Source organism: Bubalus kerabau, chromosome 12 (assembly GCF_029407905.1).
Source record: "Bubalus kerabau isolate K-KA32 ecotype Philippines breed swamp buffalo chromosome 12, PCC_UOA_SB_1v2, whole genome shotgun sequence".
Taxonomy (NCBI): Eukaryota; Metazoa; Chordata; class Mammalia; order Artiodactyla; family Bovidae; genus Bubalus; species Bubalus kerabau.
The window spans coordinates 60,640,356-60,653,140 of record NC_073635.1 but is presented as its reverse complement, the minus strand read 5'-3'; the positions used below and the strand labels follow the sequence as shown (position 1 = coordinate 60,653,140).

At 35.8% G+C, this 12,785-nt stretch overlaps 1 long non-coding RNA gene across 1 annotated transcript; it reads right to left on the bottom strand.

Moving 5' to 3' along the window:
- Positions 1-1,932: 1,932 nt before the first annotated feature.
- LOC129624612 (uncharacterized) lies at positions 1,933-11,177 on the bottom strand. Its single transcript, XR_008701064.1, has 3 exons — positions 11,156-11,177; positions 4,997-5,313; positions 1,933-2,083 (listed from the first exon to the last, which is right to left on the bottom strand). It is a non-coding gene; the product is annotated as an uncharacterized LOC129624612 (long non-coding RNA).
- Positions 11,178-12,785: the final 1,608 nt, after the last annotated feature.

The following is a 12,785-nucleotide window of genomic DNA, read 5'->3' as shown; positions in this document are numbered from 1 at the left end:
GATGATGAATGATAGATAAATGATGATTTGGGGAAGTATTCTATGAAGTAGAAGAAGCAGGCACTACATCAAAAACCATGAAACTTTATGAGCCAAACTAGATAATTTTAGAAATTGAGGGGGGAAGGAATTAAAATATATTCAAATTGATTGTTGTTAAAGATAAGTCATTTGAAAAAAGAGGTGTTAGAGGTTATTAACTCTAGAAAAGAATCAGTAGCCAATGGAAACACTGGGGAAAGAAATAGAGACATCTAAGGAAGCAGAACTCAAGAACTCAGTTTCAGTGGGAACTGGGATCCTGGAAACCACAGAGAATGTTCCTCTCAAAATTATATGGATTCCAAAGAGTCATTAGGCAAGTCATTTTAAAGACTGGGAAAACTATAAGAAATGGTTACATAAGATGTGGACAGATATGAAAGGGAAAGCAATCTAATCAGTCATAAATATTCAAGAATTTATGAATTTCTTATTTCTTTATTTACTTCATTGAATAATCTCCAAGGTAGCTTAGTTATTGTGGACAGAGATGCAGGCATTGAAGAAATGTGTTTCTAATATTTGGGAAATTAGAAACTAGAGGAAGACACAAGCAAAATGACTCAAGCAAGGAGAACTGGGAGGGCCACAATAGGTATAAGCCTAGATTATAGACAATGGGGTGAAGAAAGAAAAATTCCATGAAATTAGATTATGCAGAGTGGGAAATTAGTTGGGAATTCTAAGGAGTGGTTACTCCCAAAAGACTCAAGTATAAATTATAGTTCTTTGGCCCATTTTTTGATTGGGTCATTTATTTTTCTGGAGTTGAGCTGTAGGAGTTGCTTGTATATTTTTGAGATTAGTTGTTTGTCAGTTGCTTCATTTGCTATTATCTTCTCCCATTCTGAAGGCTGTCTTTTCACCTTGCTAATAGTTTCCTTTGTTGTGCAGAAGCTTTTAAGTTTAATTAGGTCCCATTTGTTTATTTTTGCTTTTATTTCCAATATTCTGGGAGGTGGGTCATAGAGGATCCTGCTGTGATGTGTGTCAGAGAGTGTTTAGCCTATGTTCTTCTCTAGGAGTTTTATAGTTTCTGGTCTTACGTTTAGATCTTTAATCCATTTTGAGTTTATTTTTGTGTATGGTGTTAGAAAGTGTTCTAGTTTCATTCTTTTACAAGTGGTTGACCAGTTTTCCCAGCACCACTTGTTAAAGAGATTGTCTTTAATCCATTGTATATTCTTGCTTCCTTTGTCAAAGATAAGGTGTCCATATGTGCGTCGATTTATCTCTGGGCTTTCTATTTTGTTCCATTGATCTATATTTCTGTCTTTGTGCCAGTACCATACTGTCTTGATAACTGTGGCTTTGTAGTAGAGCCTGAAGTCAGGTAGGTTGGTTCCTCCAGTTCCATTCTTCTTTCTCAAGATAGCTTTGGCTATTCAAGGTTTTTTGTATTTCCATACAAATTGTGAAATTATTTGTTCTAGCTCTGTGAAGAATACCATTGGTAGCTTGATAGGGATTGCGTTGAATCTATAAATTGCTTTGCGTAGTATACTCATTTTCACTATATTGATTCTTCCAATCCATGAACATGGTGTATTTCTCCATCTATTAGTGTCCTCTTTGATTTCTTTCACCAGTGTTTTATAGTTTTCTATATATAGGTCTTTAGTTTCTTTAGGTAGATATATTCCTAAGTATTTTATTCTTTCCGTTGCAATGGTGAATGGAATTGTTTCCTTAATTTCTCTTTGTTTTCTCATTATTAGTGTATAGGAATGCAAGGGATTTCTGTGTGTTGATTTTATATCCTGCAACTTTACTATAATCATCGATTAGTTCTAGTAATTTTCTGGTGGAGTCTTTAGGGTTTTCTATGTAGAGGATCATGTCATCTGCAAATAGCTAGAGTTTTACTTCTTCTTTTCCAATTTGGATTCCTTTTATTTCTTTTTCTGCTCTGATTGCTGTGGCCAAATCTTCCAAAACTATGTTGAATAGTAATGGTGAAAGTGGGCACCCTTGTCTTGTTCCTGACTTTAGAAAAACTACAAATTTACTTGGAGGACTTGATAAACAAATGCATTAATCCCTATGCAGAGACAAAAAGAGAACAGTTTAATGCTCAAGATTTGGAAAAACAAAGATATAGAACAGAGGAACAAAGAAAAGGAAAAGAAGTAGGGGGAGGGAGAGGAAGAGGGGATGAGGAGAAGTAGGAGGAGGGAATGGGGAGGATGATCAGGGGAAGGAGGAGGAGGAGAAGAAGAAGGAGGTGGGGCAGGAGAAGGAATAAAAACCTTGTATACATTTACAGAGAGAATGAAGTTACTAAAATTTTAGGGGCCTCAGGAAATTGAACTGACCATACCTTAATGATATCAAGGGCTTGTTTGAAGAACATATTATTGGCATGGTCCAGCTTATAAAGTTATGAGCTTTTCCAGTTTATTTTCTGCTTTTAATGTGATGTAAATGACTCTAATAAAGAGATTAGAGGCTTTAAAACTGATTAGGAAAAATGAGAATAAGAAATGGCAGTTTATAATCTCTTCATTGTGAAAATATCAATCATCTACATGGTAGTTTTGGTTTAGTTGCTAAGTTGTGTCTGACTATTGAGACCCTATGGACTGTAGCCCACCAGGCTTCTCTGTTCATTTTTCTAGGCAAGAATACTGGAGTGGGTCGCCATTTTATTCTCCAGGGGATCTTCCCAACCAGGGATTGAATGCAGGTCTCCTGCACTGCAGGCAGATTCTTTACTGACTTAGCTACCAGGGAAGCCTGGTAGAAGGGGATCTAACTCAGCACATCTGCTCAGGAATTACTTCAGTGGCATTTTTGGGAGGAAATTTTGCACTAGATAAAGCAAATGGGTTTTGGCCAGTATGTCTTCAAGAGTGTTTGATTACAGAAATAAATTCATAGGCAAAGTTCCCAATTTGTGCAGCCTACTTTAATGTTTTGACTAATCTATCCTCCTCCAGTGAAGTGGACATAAGCAAGATGTCATCAGTATCCTGGACAATTTTATCACTTGGTTTATCTTTCCTAAGCTAATAACCATTAAAATAGCAGCAATGAAATCTGCAGTCATTTAGAAAAGGGGTTCTGGGACATCAGTATCAAGGACCAAACACAAGTAAACATGAATTCTTACTATATCTGGGATTTGCAAATGTCCAGTGTGTTGGGTTGCAAACTTAGGACACTTTATTTACACAAAAGATACTAAAAATATTATGGCTTGAAAAAGATGTTCTTGAATCAATTTTATTTATCAAATTTATTTATGCACTCTTCTGATCCATTTCAGAGCTTTGGGGATAAGTATTCACTAGTATTTCTTTATTAGCAGTTCCAGGTCAAAGCTCAAAGGAGCTATTTATGAATATGAGAGCAGGGCTATACTCATGAATGACCTCTTCAACTGTGAGGCAGATAGCCACATTCATGACTGATTCTAGATTTAAAGGTACAGTTTAGGGAAATAAAGGAAGAAAGTCTAGGAATGTGTTTTTCCCAGAGCTCATTTACAAAGAGGAATTTACTTTAAATTCTGGCATCTTTTATACCTTGTTACTCCTCCTCAAATCCTCTGATTAGTAAATTAATATAGTTTGTTTCTTTTATAAGTTGGATGGAGCTTATCTTTAAAAGGACTTGCCTTGTGGCTCAGTGGTAAAGAACCTGCCTACCAATGCAGAAACTGCTGCTGCTGCTGCTAAGTCACTTCAGTCGTGTCCAACTCTGTGTGACCCCATGGACGGCAGCCCACCAGGCTCCCCTGTCCCTGGGATTCTCCAGGCAAGAAAACTGGAGTGGGTTGCCATTTCCTTCTCCAATGGATGAAAGTGAAAGGTAAGTCGCTCAGTCGTGTCCGACTCTCAGCGACCCCATGGACTGCAGCCTACCAGGCTCCTCAGTCCACGGGATTTTCCAGGCAAGAGTACTGGAGTGGGGTGCCATCGCCTTCTCCGACCAATGCAGAAGACACAGATTCAATTCTTGGGTCAGGAAGACCCCTTGGAGAAAGAAATGGCAACCCACTCTAGTATTCTTGCCTTGGAACTTGTCCTCAGTTTTCTATTCCAGGTTTTAACTGAATGTAGGGTGTAGACAGGAGTTACCCTAGGAGTTCAGTTCAGTTCAGTTCAGTCACTCAGTTAGTCTATGCTAATCATGTTCTGGTCTAACCTAGATTTATTAGCAATTGTGATGATGTTTTGTGGTCCATTCACTGGTGTTTTGTTCTTTTATTTCTCAGTAGATTCTGAATCCAAATGAGCAAGAGTCTCAGATGGTAAATAATTTTCCTGAAATGCAGGAAACTAGGGTTCAGTTCCTTGGTTAGGGAAGATACGCTGGAGAAGGGAATGGCCACCAACTCCAGTATGGCTCCAGAATGGCTACCAACTCTTGCCTGGAAAACTCCATGGACAGAGGAGAATGGTGAGCTACAATCCATGGGATTGCAATTAATTGAATCCTTAAAATCCCAATGAGAGAATATTTATTTCATTGTTTTGAGCAAGGATATGGCATTTCCTTCATGTCAATATATTAATATAATCCATCTAAAATAAATATATGTAAAACATTTATACTACCAATCCTTCCATATAGTGATTATATACCAGCATGGTAAGTGGATAGATAGACAGATAGATGGATAAAAGGAACAAAAAAGAAAAAAAAATGTCTCTTTTTTAAATACTCAGGTAACTTAACCAATTTAAAATTAAGAGATCACACCAAGTTAAGGTTTGGAGTTTCTATAGTGAGCTTTGATTTTAGTTAAGTCAGAGAGGAGAGATTAGATAAAAAAGAAGGTCAGAATGGATTTGTGATAAGCAAGTATGAAGCCAGTGAGAGTGGGCAATCTGATAGAGGATTAGAAGGAGACTAGAATTGTCAACATGCTTCAGAAAAGGTCAATAGCCAAAATTGTTTTACTAGGTATATTTTAAAAGACCAGGAAAATAAATCTGATTCCACTCACCACTTGCCATCCACGTTCTATGATGGTCATACAAATTAATGTACTTTAGCATCCTTGTCTCAACTCTTATTTATATAATTATTGTCTTCATTAATTGAATAAATTTGTTAAAATAATTTTCTATTAATTTGTACTTAGTGGAGTGTTCAGTTGTGTCTGACTCTTTGCAACCCCATGGACTGTAACCCACTGATCTCTGTCCATGAGATTTTCCAGGCAGGAATACTGGAGTGGGTTGCCGTTTTATTCTCCAGGGGATCTTCACAAGCCAGGGATCAAGCCAGGGTCTTCTGAATTACAGGCAGAGGCTTTACCATCTGAGCCACCAGGGAAGCAAAAAAAAAAAAAAAGCACATAAATCTAGTCAAATCAGACATCCAAATAAAACTATGTAAAAAAAAATGGACATAAAATAATATTTTTCAGGAATAATTTATAATTTTGTTTTACCCTAATTTACCCTATATTTATGAAATATAAATGGTTGAAAATGAAGCAATCTTAGAAATAACTTGCTGCTTTTATGTTCTATCTTTTAATTTTGAATGGGTAAATATTTATATTTGGGAATATATAAATTAATTTTGCTAGTAAATACAAACCACTTTAGATTTTCATTAGAAAATTCAGTCACCAGGTTTTTAACTTTGAAATTCTATATTTCTATTTTAATATTAGCTATACATAGAATGAATCTCTTTAATTATTGCTATAATAGATTATTTTTAAGGCTATATATTCACTTGAAAAGGAAATTGTTATGGAAAGTTCACTAACTTCAAAATCATTCAAGTAATGGGTAATATTTTTTGTAAGGTTGTACTACACGTGGATTGTTATAAATATTTGACTTACTTTAGTGGGACAAATGTTTAAATATGCCTTTTTTCCAGGAAGCCACTAAAGTGTTCCTGGCTAATTGGGAAAAAATTGCAGGGAAGCTGGAGTAGCAGATGGAAAAACAGTTGGCTAAGCCTATTGCCCATCCTACACAGTTGCCAAAACCCTTGAAAGTAATAGTCCGTTTTGGAAACACTTTTTTAGAAGAACAAATGTTTGCTACTGAAACTTAACATTATGGCTATTAGGAAATACTCAAAGAAAACATTTTCTTAGCAGAAATAAATATTTTACTTGAGAAATTCTACCAGTGTAAATATGCCATTTCAAGGAAAAAAAAAGTTATTGTAGACAGAACATAAAACACGTAAAAAATGGAGAACTAGTATTTGTTATTCATTTCATTTACCTTTCAATGTTGTTAATCTTATGATTGATATTTTAGGAGATATTTAAATTGGGAAAAGTTCATTTGAATAAGAAAAGAATGGGTATGCTTCTACTATGTTTAGTTTCTTGACTTTAGCTGTAAAAGAAGTTGAAAATCATAAAAATAAGCTAAAAAATAAGGCAAAATCAACAACCTTCAAACATAACAAGTAAAGGGCTATATTTTAATTCTGAATGTTTAAATATATTTCTTTATTATCTGATTGGATTTTCTTAGAATTTGTCTCAAATATGCATGTTTCAATGTATTTCTCTAGGGCATAACAGGGAGAATTTTTAGTTAAAACTAGTTCAACAATCTTGATGAGCATATTAAAATGACTCAAATAACTGGTATTTCTGTGCGTCCTTTTTACATAAAGAGGGCTGCTTTTAATGACTTTATCTTTGTGTTAGGTTACATCTTATATAGACCTCTTACTCTTTTATGAGAAGTATAAATATGTGGAATTTTGAAGGTAATGAAGGGATTTAAAATCAATCTATTTCAATCTACTTACTAATTACAGAGGAGCAAATTGAGTTCTAGAAAGGTTAAGCTATTTGCCCAAATCATATAACAAATTAGTCACAAAGCCAGTATAAGACTTCCAATCTCCTAATTCTTACAGCAGAATTTTAAAATTAAAGTTGTATTTTCTCATTTGGCTCTTCTTTATGTCATTTTCTCTATATGCCAGGGGATCAGGGTCAAATTTCATGTGATGAGACATAAAAATTTAATGTGTACTAGTTCATTTATTTTCCTTATCATTATCTACTTTATGTAGAAACTGAAGGAGAGTTAATGATAATGGTGATATTATCTACCAATTTTCTTATTTAGCACTGCTAAGGAAAAACAATGATGCTCTTGGTTTTAATAAAAATGTAATTTTTTATATTGTTCTCCATGTTATATAGCCATAGAAATATGTGATTCTGTAAGTTTAAGATTCTGTCAAGTGTTCATTTTGCCAAGGAGAGATCTAGCTTTCCCCCCTCAGCTCCTAGGATGTGACTTCTAAGACAGCAGACTGTTTAATCTGGTGATTGTGTTTGTTTACCATAGAGTTTGGGGGCAAACTGAATGCTCAATGCTACTCATGTGATTAAGGCAGGGCTTTGGACCTTGTGGCGGCACTCCATGGGATTGCAAAGAGCCGAGCATGACTGAGGGACTAACACTTACTTACTTGGACCTTGTAGTGTCAACCTTGGTTCTGGAAGAACTGGAAACTAAAGTTTGTCATGCAGGTTGTCTAGCACATTTTTGTGACTATCAATAAAAACTTTGGACTCAAAACTCAGGTGATCTTCCCTGGTTGGCAGTGCTCCATACTTATAACTACATATCATTGTGGGGAGAAGCAAGACAGTTTGCATGGATGCACTGGGAGTGTCCATGAACTAGAAGCTCATACTTAGAACTTTCCTGGACCCTGCCCTTAATCAGTATCCTTTCACTGTAATACATCATCACCACAAGAGCTTTGCAGAATTCAGTGACAGTTTTTAGAAAGCTATCAAACTTGAGGATAGTCTGGGAACCTCTGAACTTGAACTTTATGTCAGAAGTGAGAGTGGTCTTGTGAACTGCTGCACTATTCAGTGCGAATATGTGTGCTAAGCTGCTTCAGTCGTGTCTGACAATTTGCAACCCTATGGATGGAATCGGTCAGACTGCTCTGTCTATGGGATTCTTCAGGCAAGAATACTGGAGTGGGTTGCCATCCCCTCCTCCAGGGGATCTTCCTGATCCAGGGATTGAACCCCCACCTCTTACATCTCCTGCATTGGCCGGCAGGTTCTTTACCTCTAGTGCCACCTGGCACTAAATATAAGATACCCAACTATCTTCAAATGAAAAGTCTATCTATAGGAATAAATCTATAAATATAGACAAGAAATAAATATTTAAGAGTGTTAAGCAAGAATAGTTTAAACTGAATTTCATCAGTATCTGATTCATTGAAAGACACTAATGAATTCAAATAGGCTTGGTAGTGCTCTAGCAAAAACTCCATGATTGGCAAATAAAACTATATATTATATAGTATATTAGAAATTTGGACCTCTATGTTTCTTTGATATCTCTTTTAAGAAATAGATAATTAAAATGGATGTGTTCATAGAAGCAGAGGGTCGATCAAGAAAATTATTCATCAGCATTTTAAACATTTAACCACACTTAAATATATCCCCAGGGACAGTAGCAATATCTAAAAAATATTTAGAATTCATGCAGTTACACTAAAATCTTTGTGACTGGCTCAAACAAATTTCCCTTAGATCAGCTATAATAAGGTTCATCTTTTTGGTTATTTTTTACAGAGCTTAACTAATTTGAACAGTCCCATGGCAAATTAACAATTGGGAAACATACAATGATATGTAAATTTAACACACATGCTGATAATTAAGTACATTTGCACATGATCATCAGTGCACAAAATTATAGAACTGGTAAGAAATTCTCTTTAATAATTTGTGGTTATAATTTATTTAAAAAGATATTTGGCAAAACTAATACAATTATGTAAAGTTTAAAAATAAAATAAAATTTAAATTAAAAAAAAAAGTGTTTTATTACTATGGAATAGTTCACATACTCTTTTTGAATTATATACCAAAAATGCATCTCTAGACTTTAGAATAAGTAACTCTTCTTGAATTAATTCATGAATAATTGTTCCAAATTCAATTTGAACTGATCCATCTAAAAATAGCTTTTTTTCCCCCAAATACTTATCAAGCATTTGTAAAGATTTCTACAAAAATAAGGGCTGTTTTTGCATAAATTCAAGTTTATTGTCAAATCCAAAAATATGACTTTTTATCACATAAAACTCATATGTGTATAAATGACACATATTGATGTCTATCTATATGCACAGAAAAATAGATTGATGGATATATGCAAGTCTAACTTGATATATACATGTAGATATAGCTATAAAGCAGAGAAGGCAATGGCACCCCACTCCAGTATTTTTGCCTAGAAAATCCCATGGATGGAGGAGCCTGGTAGGCTGCAGTCCATGGGGTCGCTAGAGTCGGACACGACTAAGCAACTTCACTTTCACTTTTCACTTTCATGCATTGGAGAAAGAAATGGCATCCCACTCCAGTGTTCTTGCCTGGAGAATCCCAGGGACAGGGAAGCCTGATGGGCTGCCGTCTATGGGGTCGCACAGAGTCGGACACGACTGAAGTGACTTAGCAGCAGCATAGCTATAAAGAAAATATACATATGTAAAACTTGTTTTGGAGAAGGAAATGGCAACCCACTCCAGTATTCTTGCCAGGAGATCCCACAGACAGAGGATCCTGGCATGCTACAGTCCATCAGATCACAAGAGTCTGACACAACTTCGCAACTAAACAACAATACTTTCTTTTAGTAGTTTTTACCCATCTCTAGGCTTTGTTTGTCCGCATTCTCATGCCTGCTTTTCTGAGCTTTCCAATCTACTACAGTGGTGTGATTTTGGCCTGTCTGAGCCTCTTAAGACTTGTGAAAAATCTGCTGGAAAGATCAGAGTTTTGTAAGTGAATCATTTTTTAAAAGCATACCCAAACTCCTTTATGTGATTAGTTTTCTCTTCTAGTTCATTAAACTATATGCAAAAGCAAGAGATAAACATGGAGAGATGCAACTAATAAAATATTTTTTGAAACAATTATTTTGGATATACATTACTGTGAAGTTATCTTTAAATACAGATAATGCCTGCTTATTTAAATTATATGCAGAGTACATCATGAGAAACGCTGGGCTGGAAGAAGCACAAGCTGGAATCAAGGTTGCTGGGAGAAATATCAATAACCTCAGATATGCAGATGACACCACCCTTATGGCAGAAAGTGAAAAGGAACTAAAAAGCCTCTTGATGAAGGTGAATGAAGAGAATGAAAAAGTTGGGTTAAAGCTCAACATTCAGAAAATGAAGATGATGGAATCTGGTCCCATCACTTCATGGGAAATAGATGGGGAAACAGTGGAAACAGCGTCAGACTTTATTTTTGGGGGCTCCAAAATCACTGTGGATGGTGACTGCAGCCATGAAATTAAAAGACTCTTACTCCTTGGAAGGAAAGTTATGACCAACCTAGATAGCACATTCAAAAGCAGAGACATTACTTTGCCAACAAAGTCTGTCTAGTCAAGGCTATGGTTTTTCCAGTGGTCATGTATGGATGTGAGAGTTGGACTGTGAAGATAGCTGAGCGATGAAGAATTGATGCTTTTGAACTGTGGTGTTGGAGAAGACTCCTGATAGTCCCTTGGACTATAAGGATATCCAACCAGTCCATTCTAAGGGAGATCAGCCCTGGGATTTCTTTGGAAGGAATGGAGCTAAAGCTGAAGCTCCAGTACTTTGGCTACCTCATGCGAAGGGTTGACTCATTGGAAAAGACTCTGATGCTGGGAGGGTTTGGGGGCAGGAGGAGAAGGGGACAACAGAGGATGAGATGGCTGGATGGAATCACTGACTCAATGGACGTGAGTTTGAGTGAACTCCAGGATATGGTGATGGACAGGGAGGCCTGGCGTGCTGCAATTCATGCGGTTGCAAAGGACACGACTGAGCGACTGAACTGAACTAAACTGAACTGAATGCAACTTCCTTTGAATAAGCTTTACTCTGTTCTTGGATGATCGAGATAGATTTGCTAATATTAAACTGGGGATGCATATTTTTTCATGAGATGATGCCTAATAAATAATGGTGAAGGATAGAGAATTAAAAAAAAAAATATTTCCCTGACACCATGCACACATTACAGTTGGGCCCTGCAGCAGATGATATTCCAAATCTCTGAGCAAAGGTAAGAATGACTTTTATAATAATGGTTTTGAAAGATTTTTTGATTAAATGTACTTACATCTCTTATTTCAGCATTCATGAATCTGCACTTGGCTTTGGGCTCTTGGTTTTTCTGTCAGTTTCTTGAAGTCAAAATTTTAAGCTAGAATTTACCATGGAAATGCCAGGAAGGTAGGATGTTGTTAATTTAAAATAAGACATATTTTACAAAATGCAACTTGAATTATTTCAAAGGATTTGTTTTTTTCCCTTAACCTTGCCATATATATATATATATATATATATATATATATATACACACATACGTACATACATACAGTAATCTTTTCTTAATCTGGTCATTTATTTGCTGAATTATTGAACATAATCCAGACTCAGATATAGTGGATTCCAGAACAAATAATAGAAAATTTAAAGTAATTAGTACTTTATTTAGGATATACTAAATATTGTTTTTCTCCCCCAAATCCATTGCATAGGCAAAATGGATTGCAGTAATCTGAGGCCTCTGGCCAACCTCCTGAATCAAAACTCCTGAATGTGGGATGAGAATATAAATGTTTAAAGAAACTCTCTTGGTGGTTTTTATACACATTCAACCATAAGAACAAGTGTTGAGCATTCAGTAATTAGAATAAGGGTCATGTTGTGTGACATCCTGTGGTGAGTGACTGCAATATGAGCTGGTTTTGTTCAGCTCCATTCAAATACAGGTGCTCAGAATTTTTTTCCTTCATGTTATCAGAACACTAAATGCTCCATTCAATCTCAGTGTTTTAGTGTCCTCAGCTAAGGAAGAGAGAGTATCACCTACAGTTTGTCTTTGTAAGGGTGCAGCGCTTGAAGAGATATATGAACATTGTTTTTCTTGGATTGTAAAAGGTGATTTACTAGGTGCTTTGAAGGAGGGTACAAATGGAAAAACAATTAAGGTGGATTTTCAGCACATGTGATATGTAGTAATTCCTTAAATGGAATACCACGTGTACAGTGTGTTTCTACATGACTCCAACCAAGGATTGAAGAGGTCTTGACAAGATAACTTAGGCTAGATGTCCCAATCCCAAATTAAAGACACATTGACAGCCTTCCAAAGCACCTTCTAGACATGATTTGGTTTCCCAGATAGCTTTACCTCAGGTAGAGAATGCCAAAGTACTGTTCTGAAATCTTCAATGACTCCAGATAACACTCCTTAACTTGAGCATTTAATATTTTTCACAATAGAATTAAATAAAGATTAATATTAATCTATCTTCCATTTTCTCTTATAAAAATCTTTTATCTCATCCAAACTGATCTTTTCACTGTCCCTCTATATTCAAACTGATATCACCCAAAGCTTTTTTCTTAGGCTACCTCCTATTCTATCCAAGATTCAAGATCAGCTTTCAAATGTCAAGGAGCTTACTTCCTTATTTTTCCTTCTGTGAATTTTACAGCTTCAAGTCCTACATTCTTTAATCCATTTTGAGTTGATATTTCCATGCAATGTAAGACAGTGGTCCAATTTTATTATTTTGCATGATGGCTGTCCAGTTTTCCCAACACCATTAACTGAAGAGACAGTCCTTTCTCCATTATATGTTCTTGGTTCCATTGCCATAAATTAACTGTACCCCCAAAATTAATTGTCCATATAACCATATACCATCTTCTTGATGGTAGAAATTCCCCAACTGTACCCA